The following is a 9,858-nucleotide window of genomic DNA, read 5'->3' as shown; positions in this document are numbered from 1 at the left end:
AAACGACTAAAAGATGAGGTCTACCGGATAAATACTTCAGTAAGAAAGGCAGAGAGCAGAAAAAAATTAATGGCATCCCAAAGGCACAAGTATGCACGTCTGAGAAGGAGAGGAGGAACTACGGAGACACAGAGAATGATCACGTTTCTGGTAAAAATTCAGCTCCACGTGCCAGGCTTAACCTCTTTGGGTTTCTGTTGGTTTGCGAACTGGTCCCCTTACATGGAGGGCAAGGAGAGAGGGAAGGAAGAGGTAGGCTGCCCCAGATTGGCAGGCGGCAATTTACTGAGTCAGGGAATTTACATACAAGGCTTGTCTCCCAGGGCTGCACCCCCACTTGCTTGAATCTTAAAAGTCCATATAGAGGCCTTAACGGGGTTCAGTCATATATTCAGTCCAGATGGTCTCAGCAACACCTCGCTCTCTCGAGGCTGTGTCCTTGGAACAGCTCCCACTGTGGGAACAGTGAGCAGAAAGTATCTTCCAAGGGTGGGGAGGGGAGCGGAACCTCTGATTGCTCTGAACCAGCTCACAGGTCAACCAGCAGTCACATCCTTCTCCAGGAGCTCCCCCAACAGTTTCCTTCTTCCAGATCTTGTTTCTATAATACCTCCCTGCCTTGTTAGATGATGTTTTTGTTGGTTTGTTTTGTTCAATTTTGGTTTCGTTTGGTAATATTAGTGGTGCTCTTTGAGAAGAGTGGCACAAATTTCCTAGTCTGCAATTATTCCAAAGGAAAGTCCATACATAGAGTTTCAGATGGATTATGCTCACTTCATTTTCACAACAAAGTTATATTCTAGAAACGTACTAATTCCCTATTAAATATTTTATAATGACTGTATACAGCACAAAATGAACCAAATATTTTGATGCTTTCATTGTAAAGCAAACCAACAAACAAAAAATTCTTTTGGCTGTGTAAATAGGTATAATGTCTATGTACAAATAAACGTGAGTGGGTTTTTTTGAGCATGGAGTAGGTTGTGGAAGGGTATGTATGAGAATGCTTGCCATAAGAACATTGGGGTGCAAACTGCAATCAGAAGGGTAATGAGGGACATCAATAATTTCTCTGAACCTAGTTTTCTACTGTGTCTCTAGCAATAATAACCAGATATCTTGAAAATAAATAAGTGTAAGAGAAAAAGACATGTTTAATAAACATCTTAGGAGAATTACTTTTTTCCAGCATCACTGAGATTGAATTACAAATAAAAATTTATATATTTAAGGTGTACAAAGTGATGCTTTGATATATGTATATATTATGCAATGACTACCACAGTCAACCTAATTAACATATCACCTCACATAATTACCATTTTTTTCTGTGAGAACAATTAAAATCTACTCTCTTAGCAAATTTCAAGTTTACAATATAGTATTAAGTATAGTCACCGTGCTGTACATTATATCTTCAGAATTTATTCATCCTGCACAACTGGAACTTTGTATATTGGTAATTCCCTGATGGTCTAGTGGTTAAGACTCTGTGCTTCTACTGCAGGGGGCACGTGTTCCATCGCTGGTCCTGGTCGGGAAACTGAGCTCCTGTATGCCGCGTGGTGCAGCCAAAAAAAAAACCAAAAACAAAAACGCGAAAAGATGTTCAACATCATTAGCCATGAGGGAAATGCAAATTAAGACTGCAATAAGACACCATTGCATACTATTGGAACAGCTAAATTAAAAAACAGTGATGATACCAAATGTTGGCAAGGATGCAGAGAAACTGGATCGCTCACATATTGCTGAGGGGAATGAAAAATGGTACACCTGCTCTGGAAGAGTTGGGTAGATAATGTAAAAACTAAATATACACTTACCACATGACTCTGCAATCTTCCTCTTCAACATTTATCCCACAGAAATAAAAATTTGTCTACAAAAACTGTTGTACACGAATGTTCATAGCAGCTCCATTTTTAATAATCAAAAAGTGGAAATAACACAAATGTCCTTCAATGAGTGAATGGTTAAACAAACTGTGGTACATATATACCATGGAGTGTTACTCAGCATTACAAATGAATGAACTATTAATACTCACACAAGTTAGATGGAGCTTAAGGTTATTACACTGGGTAAAAAAAATAGAACCTCAAAATATTACATATTTATGATTTCATTTATATAACATTATCTAAATGAAAAAAATGTAGAGATGGAAAACAGATTCCCAGGGCTTAGGCATGGAGGTGGATGAGGAGTGTGTGACTGTAAAGGGGTGTATGATAGAGTTCCTTTGTGGTGATGGAACAATTATGTATCCTTATTGTGGTAGTGGTTATACAAATCCATATATGTGACAGCATTTCATAGAACTTACAGACGCACACATACACCGACACAGAGAGAGAGAGAGAGAGAGAAATGAGCGCATGCAATAACTAATGAAATCTGAATAAAGTCTATAATCTAATTGATAGTATTCTACTAAAGTCAATTTCCTGATTTTGATAATGTACTATGGTTATGCTACCATAGTACCTACCATGTGGTAGTATGCTACCGTAAAAGGAAGCTGAATGAAGGATACACAGGAATTCTTTGTACTATTTTCACAATCCATTATGAATGTAAAATTACTTCAACATATAAAGTTAAATAAAAGTAAATAATAATGAAAATAATTAGAACAATAATGATCATTTGTGTTAGTATTAACTGATGGATAATCTCATATGATCCTCACAGCAATCCTATGATTTAGAAAATATTATTAATTCTACATCACAGGATTGCCATGAGGTGTCAATGAGGAAGTCTTTTGGAAGATTAAAAGCAACATAGAATTATAAGCCATTATATTATCACAACACATCTCAAATTTTTGTATACATCCCCTATAAAAGTACACAGGCATGCACACACACTTATATAGACACATTTACAAATCAAAATGGCCAATTTCACATATCAGAAAGGAGGAAACTCTGTCTTGGAAAGATCTTGCATTTCCTTTAATTTAGTCATCCTAGAATAAAAGGCTGTCATGAATTTGTCAAATTAACACTTGTTAAGTGGAGCACAGAGTGTCAGATCACAGCAGAATTTGAAATAGAGAAGTTTATTACTCACAGGTCCTGGAGGAATTACGGGGCACCCCTTGAGGGGTCACACAGGGAGGTCAAGGCAGAGTGCAGCCAGAGGGAGAGACAGGACCTAGGGCACATGCTTTTATTAGGGTCCATGGGTGGAGTGCTTTGGGGTTTCCAGGTTACGGTGGGATTGATCAATTCAAGTCAAAAGAGTGAAGTTTTGGTAAGCCCCATGGGTGTCTTATCTAAAGGGCACATAAGAGGGGAGACTGTTGATCACAAGAACTCTTGGGGAAGTTGTATCAGGAACTTATATTTACTTATGACTTTGCCAGCTGCTATGTAGGGCATGTGCTTGCATGAGGGACTCGTGTCTGTGTAAGGCCCCCTCAGGCCATTTGGTTGAACAAAATGGATGCCAAGGCAGCAATATCATGGAGTAGCTTAGCGAAACTCTCAACAAAAGCACAAAGTGACACTTTCATAAATATGGAAAGCCAATATTTAGATTAATATCTAAATTTAAAATATTTCATGAAATCCTTAAATAAAGAGGGTATAGCAGGCATTTGAAACACCAGATCCTCAATGGTATTGTAATGCTACAATAATGAAAACCTTGCACTATTGGCTCGATTAATGACAAAGATCAATATACTTAATTGAGAGTTGAATTGCTCTTGCATAAAGTAAGTATTTAACAGAAATAGACATCCACAGATATATTGTCAATTTATAACATAGCCAAACTCAGTCCATGTGTGTTAAAATTTAGATTTAAAAAAAATTAGAATTAAAAAAAAAATAGGCATCATTATTTACAATTGCTAAGACATGAAAGCAACCTAAGTGTTCACGGATAGATGAATGGATAAAGAAAATGTGGTACATATCTACAATGAAATATTACGCAGCCATAAAAAAGAAGGAAACCTTGCCATCTGTGACAACATGGATGGATCTTGAGGACATTGTGCTAAGTGAAATAAGTCAGACAGAAATAATCTCACTTACATGTGGAAGCTAAAATAAATAAATAAAACCAAATTCATGGAAAAAGAGATCAGATTTGTGGTTACCTGAGGCAGAGGATGGGATTGGGAGAATTGGATGAAGGTGGTAAAAAGTTATACACTTACAGTTATAAAATAAGTATTGGGGATGTAACATAAAACATGATGACTATAGTTAACATTGCTGTGTGGTATATTTGATAGTTGCTAAGGGAGCAAATAGTAAAAGTTCTCACAAGGAAAAAACATTTTTTTATAACTATATGAGGTGATGAGTGTTAACCAAACCTCTTGTGGTCATCATTTTGCAGTATATGTGTGTCAAGTCATTATGCTGTACCTCTTGAACTTATACAGTGCTCTTTGTTAATTATATCTCAGTAAAACTGGAAAAATAAAATAATTTTCAACACCCCCCCCCCAAAAAAGGCATTACTTACTTTCACCCAGATGGAGGTTCATGGTGAGTTATTTAATGAAAAAGATGGATTATGTAAGATTAATTCTACTTGGTAAAAATGCTATTTTGTTTCAAGGTCTCCAGTGAGTCACTGGATCAAGATGTAGCCTTAGTCAAACTCTATAACCTCCCTTGGAAAATTACTCCAAACTGATTACCTCATAGATAGCAAAGGGAATTCTAAACAAATCAAACAAGATTAGTCAAACTCTATAACCTCCCTTGGAAAATTACTCCAAACTGATTACCTGAAAGCTCGGGTAACAGCCCAGCTAATGGACAAGTGTTGAAGTCAGTGAGAAAAACACACATGATCCCATGTTTTCAGAAGCTACCAAGGCCAAACTTTATGGACTGGCTTTGAAGAGACAGAGAAACATAAATGCTGTTATCATCACAATATTTGATTCTATACAACGACTTGCATGAATACATGCAATTTTGGAGTATTATATATATTTCTAAAGGTGGCAAATGTTGAATAAAATGAACTAGGCAATTAATATTGATTAAAGAAGAAGTATGAAATGAAGGGTAATGGAGAAGGTATTACTTTTGTTTTTTTATGTTCCGTTGCCTGGTATCACTAGCAATGGTGAAAAATAATTTGCAATGTTATTAAGAAAATTATTATGAAAAATAATAAAATAATTGATACCATAGATCAGTTATTTGATATGTTGTTGCAAATAAGAAAAAAAATGATAATAATGATAATCATTAACACTTGATGCTTACTTACATTTTCTGGCAGAGAGCTTAGTGCTGATATGTAGATTATCCCCCTTGACCCTCACAACAATCTTACTCTATAAAAATATTATGAATTGTATATCACAGAATTTTCATGAGAATTCAGTGAGGCAACATATGTAAAGACCCTTTTGGAATCTGAAAAGTAGTAGCAGAAACATAAACGGTTTTATTTATACTATCACAAAATTAAATTTCTTTAAAAATACACATTTAAGAATCACATTTGAGGGAGTTCCCTGGTGATCCCTGGTTAGGACTCTGCGCTTTCACTGCCGCCGGCAAACTAAGATCCCACAAGCCGCGCGGCGCCGCCAAAAAATGTTTTTAAAAATCATATTTGAGTTGCTGTTTAGAATTCACTTTGCTGTCTATGAGATATGAAGTTGAACTAGCCCGGGACAACTACGGTAAGACAAAGAAGAGGAAGTGAGAAAAGCAGCTGTCCCAGAGCCCCGCCCAGCAGCAAGTCCAGGAGGCAGAAGGTGCTCTGGCCTCCAAAAGGCAGAAGCCATGTGTCCCGTACCTGCCCCCTGAGAAGCCCTGCGACAGCCCTGCCTCCTCCCACGGCAGCATGCTGGACTCCCCGGCCAGCCCCTCAGCGGCCTTGGCCTCCCCGGCTGCCCCGGCCGCCACCCGCTCGGAGCAAGCCCAGCCCCTCTCCCTCACCACCAAGCCAGAGACCCGGGCCCAGCTGGCTCTCCACTCGGCTGCCTTCCTGTCAGCGAAGGCTGCCGCCACCTCCTCTGGCCAGATGGGCAGCCAGCCCCCCGTCCTGTCCCGGCCCCTCCCCCCGGGGTCCGTGCCCACAGCTCTGCTGACGTGCCCCCCTTCCTTCCCAGCCACGCTCCATGCCCACCAGGCCCTCCCCGTGCTCCAGGCCCAGCCTCTTTCCTTGGTCACCAAGTCTGCCCACTAAGCTGCCCCCTGACCTATGCAGGCTGTCACGTGACTCATCGAGTAGTAATGATGCAGCAGCAGCAGAAGAAGAAGAAAAAGGTAACTTTATTGGTCAATATTTGACCACTCTGGACTGTTCTGTAAAGTGACTGGTAACAGCAGCACTTTACGTTCTGTAGATGTAAACAGTAGCTGATCTTAAGGCTTTTTTAAAAAACAAAACAAAACAAAACAAAAAATCTTTAAAAAACAAGAACTGAAAAGTAGTGTGTTATTCTTCCTATATGTGCAGCGGTGGATGGACCTGGGCAGAAAACACCTCTGTCTCTACCTCCTGGACTCTCTGCCCTCCTCCCTCTTCCCATCACCCCCCAGCGTCCCGGCTTCCCCCACCCAGCCTGCATGTTGGTCGTTACTGCCATTTCTAGCCCGCAGCCTCTTCATCTACATCCCATTCTTGGACATTCCCTTTTACTTGGCCCACGTTTTTCTCCTTTGCTCAGTTCCGTGGGTTCTTGCCTTCATCTTCGTCCTCTGCCCAGTGTAAGGCTGTCACCATGTGAGAAGACACCTCGGCCTCGTTTGTCTCCACCAGCGTCCCCTTTCCCTCAGTGGCCCTAATGCCCCAGCCTCCAGCTTTTGGTGGGGGGAAGAGGTCCTCTGCAATGGCTCTTCCCCGCGTTTAAAGGGACTCAAGGTGCCTGCCACTTCCTCAGCGAAGAAGCCTGTGTTCCACGCGCTTACCAGTCGAGATGTCCCCTCACAGCCCCGGAGTGTGTCAGACAGGACCTGGCTCTGAGGTCTGGCTCCTGTCACCCGGGTCGGGTCCGTGCTAACACAATCTGCCAAAGCTCTAAAGACCCTCCTCCCTCCCCCATCACCTCACACGCTTCTTCTGTATTTCTTTTCATTTTTATGGGGTTTTGGGGAACAATTTAAACTCCCAGTTGTTTATTTTCACAAAAGGAAATAAAATTGCCATTGCAAGAAAAAAAATTTTTTTTTAAATCTTGTTTGATTTGTTTAGAATTCCCTTTGCTATCTGTGAGATATGAAGTTGAACTAGGTTGTTAGTGATAGTCCCTAAAATAAAAGCTCTGCTTAACTTGTTTCATATGATTATTCATGAAACATTCTGATTACGATGATGTAGTGTGTAGTTTGGTTTTAATATCCCGATGCCCCAAACAAATGAATATTATTAATCACCTTAAAAAACTAAGAAAATCCACTGAAAATTTTTAAAAATCAGTAATATAATTTGGTGAGAGAAGCAGTGTTTAAGGAAGTAAATACAACCAGTGGCTTCCCTATGTATCAGCAATAAATCTTTTAAAAATAACAATTCATAAAAGAATCTATCCACAGCAGAAAGAAAAAATTAAAAGATGTCAATGAATAAATTTAAGCATACAAAATGTCCTGGTTGTATATAAATACTGTCCTGTTGTGTGTGTGTGGGGGGGGGGGGGGTGTGTTCCCACACGCAATAGATCCTGGATGGAAAAACAATCTACTGAAAATAGCTAATCAAATTATAATTTGAAAGTGATTTTGTTTTTTAGACATTGGACATAGTATTGTTACAGTCTAAGCAAATGAGAATACCTATAAGAAACCAAATAAAGAATGCCAATGAATAATATTTAATACATTAAACTGTACTATAAAGCTATAATCATTAAAACAACCATTGGATCAATAGCTCAAATGAATATGGGGAAATTCAACACTTGCAACTCAGTTCTCACCGTTAAATGGATACATTACACACATTTTTAAAGGTTGTATTTGAAAATATCCCCCAAATAAAAATCTACTAACAAGTACATCCTTAATGATTTGTTGAATGAGGAAAACAATTAGCAGATGAGTGTATAAATTATGACTTCCTTTTTGTGAAATAAAAAAAGTTTAAAAAATGTCTCTCTGTTTACATATTATGGGTGAGTATGTATAATTTTATGGGAGGAAAATGATGACGAGAAATTCTTACATGCTATTAGTAATTGTTAAGGCTAGGCTTCCACTAAGTTTGATAATTAAATGGAAGTATCAGGGTATATTCTCCATTGCAACTCAATCCATTCATTATTTATCAAATGTGTAACGTGAAAATAATAAAATAATATAATGACAGAGAAGTTAATTCCAACACTTTAGCATTTTACTTACTTTAAAATGCATATTATACATTATTTCCAAATACCAGAGTTATTTTTCTTAAGTTATATGAAACACTAGTTACCCATACCAATTATGATACCTTTAAAATTTTTCTATTAAAAAAGGCTATCAGCAACCAAGTTAATTGGTTTCTTGACCCACTAGGTGGGACATTGAAATAGAACAATTTGGTAATTGTGGGTTATTAAGATAGAAAAATAATGGAGGAAATGTTTAAGAGTAATCCTGTATCTTTAACAGCAAAACAACAAAATAGCAATATATTTGAACGTTTGTTGATATATAGTTTTGTTGCTAAAAACTTAGTTTTGTACTTAAAGTTTTATACTTACTTAAAACTTACCAACATATAAGTAACTTGAGTAAATCTATTAACTAGCTAATATTAAGTCCCACTATTAAGTTGACATCTCAATGTTGTTTGGCTTTCAGGTGGCTGTCAGTACAACCCTGGGTGAGTTGGCACCAAAGTCTCTACAAACTTGTTTTGTGAGGGAGGACCTGGATCCCAAAATACAGAAGAGTATCAAATGTCTAAGAGGCTCATATTAGGCATAATCCCAAAATAAGTACCACCTGAATTGTTTGAGAGAAGAACCTAAGGCACATATTTTTGGGATAATGTGTGCGGAGGATTATTTTAATTGTGATTCATGAAGAGAGCTATTACCATTCACTTAGGAAAACCAAGAAATTCATGTTGAAAAAAATTGAGAACTTACAGTTTGCTCTGGAAGGAGGCAGGCAGAAAGCAATTGTATAATAACCAATAGCTTTGCCAATTATCAAAGTTAATCCATCAGTAATGGAAAAACAAAAACCAAAACAAAATGAAGAGATAATCTAAAATTCTAAAGGATAAACTTCTCAGGTATTTTCAAGGACACTTAGGATGAAAAAAATTTTTTTCACAGAAAGATTTAAGAAAGAAGTTTCAAAAATGATAAACTTGGAAAAAAAGGCTCAATATTGTAAAGTTGTTAATATTTCATGAATTAACTTATAGTCATTTTAGAATTAAAAGTCCTAATATAGCCTAATGTAATTTTTGTAAGTTTAATTAAGTGAGGTAATGGTAATCTCCAAAAATAAATTGGTGGTATATGACATAGAAGCAATGGATAAGTAGAATAGGAAAAGCAATTGAATAATGGTTACTCTACTATAAAGCTATAATAATTTAGACAGTTTGCTGCTGGGTCAGTCATTGGTCATTGCAACTTATTTGAGAGGTAGCTGTAGCACAAAGTCAATATCTGTCAGAAAACCACACATAAATCCTCAATTTAAAACATATGCCTGAATTCAGCCCACATGGGTTAAAATTTAAGTTTCATAATTTTCAAACATTTCAGACATTAATTCATGAAGCAATTTGACTTAGACATCTGTGATGTACTTAGTTTTTATAGTGTGATGAAACATGAAAAAATAAATTTATATAATATTTCCCATTGTTAAAAAAATTCTCAAATACCTTAGAGTTTGTGTGTATGTGTGT

At 37.5% G+C, this 9,858-nt stretch overlaps 1 pseudogene; it reads left to right on the top strand.

Annotated features, from left to right (window-relative positions):
- Positions 1–5,643: 5,643 nt before the first annotated feature.
- LOC132357205 (transcription factor 7-like 1) lies at positions 5,644–6,189 on the top strand (annotated as a pseudogene).
- The last annotated feature ends 3,669 nt before the right edge of the window (positions 6,190–9,858 follow it).

Source organism: Balaenoptera ricei, chromosome X (genome assembly GCF_028023285.1).
Source record: "Balaenoptera ricei isolate mBalRic1 chromosome X, mBalRic1.hap2, whole genome shotgun sequence".
Lineage (NCBI taxonomy): Eukaryota > Metazoa > Chordata > Mammalia > Artiodactyla > Balaenopteridae > Balaenoptera > Balaenoptera ricei.
Note: the sequence above shows the minus strand (reverse complement) of the source record. Positions and strands in the feature narration are given on the sequence as shown.